The sequence below is a fragment of the Nannospalax galili genome, unplaced genomic scaffold, assembly GCF_000622305.1.
Source record: "Nannospalax galili isolate Female #2095 unplaced genomic scaffold, S.galili_v1.0 scaffold258, whole genome shotgun sequence".
NCBI lineage: Eukaryota > Metazoa > Chordata > Mammalia > Rodentia > Spalacidae > Nannospalax > Nannospalax galili.
The window spans coordinates 1,724-3,199 of record NW_008341047.1 but is presented as its reverse complement, the minus strand read 5'-3'; positions in this window follow the sequence as shown (position 1 = coordinate 3,199).

The following is a 1,476-nucleotide window of genomic DNA, read 5'->3' as shown; positions in this document are numbered from 1 at the left end:
CACTGGACAGCACTGGTTTCTGCGACCGTTGAACTGCCCGGCACAGTTACTGTGTCTGTCCACGCCCACCTGGGAGTCAGACCTGCCTCCCCGTCGAACTCAAATCCTTTTCCCTACCTCAGCTCCCTTCCCTTCCTTGCTCCTGCCATCTTTTGCCTTCCCCTAACACCTCATCTTCTCTCTCTCTCCCCCTCTCTCTTTCTCCTCTCCCTCCGTTCACTGGCTACTCTGAGCTTCCTCTAGGCCTCTCCATTCTTCTCCATTCCCGGCCCATCTCGGCCTCCAGGCCCACTACCTTGTTTCCTTCTACTTTGGCTCCTACTGGCTGGTCACACACCACATTGCAGAACCTCTCCTAACTCGTTTGTACTCGCTCGAAATCACACTGGTGTGTGGGAGGTTCCGCCCTGCCTTTGACTACAGGATGTTGTGGTCACTGGCAGGGACATGCACAACTCGTATTCCGCCCCCCCCAGTGATTGCAGGACGCTGCCCTGGGGTTGGGAATTCAACCCGAATCAGCAATACAAAAAAAAGGACACTTTTGTTGCCTGATTCTTCTCGTTCTCGTTTTTACGTGACCTAAGCCAAACCTTTATCTTCCTGCTTTCTCTCTCTCCCGTTCTCCCTTTCTCTCTCTCTCTCTCTCACTCACTCTCACTCTCTCTCTCTCTCTCTGACTCCACCTCTGTCCCCTCAGGGCAAAAAGCTTCCTCTTTGTTCCCCTACCCACCGTTGCTATGGGAACCAAACACTCAAAACCTCAGGGTCAGACGCCTTTGGCCTGCTTACTTAAATCCTTAAAAAAGCTAGGATTGTCTCACACTATCAGATCAAAACGCCTAAAATTCTTGTGCACCACTTCCTGGCCTCAGTACAAACTAGATAATAACTCTGTTTGGCCAAACACTGGAACCTTAAACCTCAGTATTTTAAAAGATTTGGAAAACTTCTGCCAGCATAACGGCAAGCAGTCTGAACTACCCTACATCCACGCCTTTCTTGACCTCTGTGCTAATCCCTCCCTCTGTGTCAAATGTTCTTCCCAACAGGTCCTCCTGGCTAAGACAGTCTCACCAGATCCTGAAACTCCAAGGGCCTCTGCCCCTCTCCCTCCTCCCTACCCCTCTGACACTGCTTTTGATCCTTCTGTAGCTGATAACCTGCCCCCTATCAGAACCCAGCCCCAAGACCCCCCTGCTCCCGAGCCTGAGGCACAACCAAGTCCTCCCCCTGCCCTCCTATCACTATACCCTCCCTTGCCTTCCAGTCCAGGGGCCAGCCCAACTCCCCCTCCCTTCTCTGCCTCAAGCTCCCTCTCTGCTATTTTCCCCCTCCCTTCCTCAGCATTCTGAGTCTGACACTCACTCTCTTAATTCCCCTTTATTCAAGGAAATCCAAAATCTTAAACACCTCATTACCAAATACTCCCTAGTCTCCCCAAGTCTGACTTCTACCTCAAATACCCCATTTACC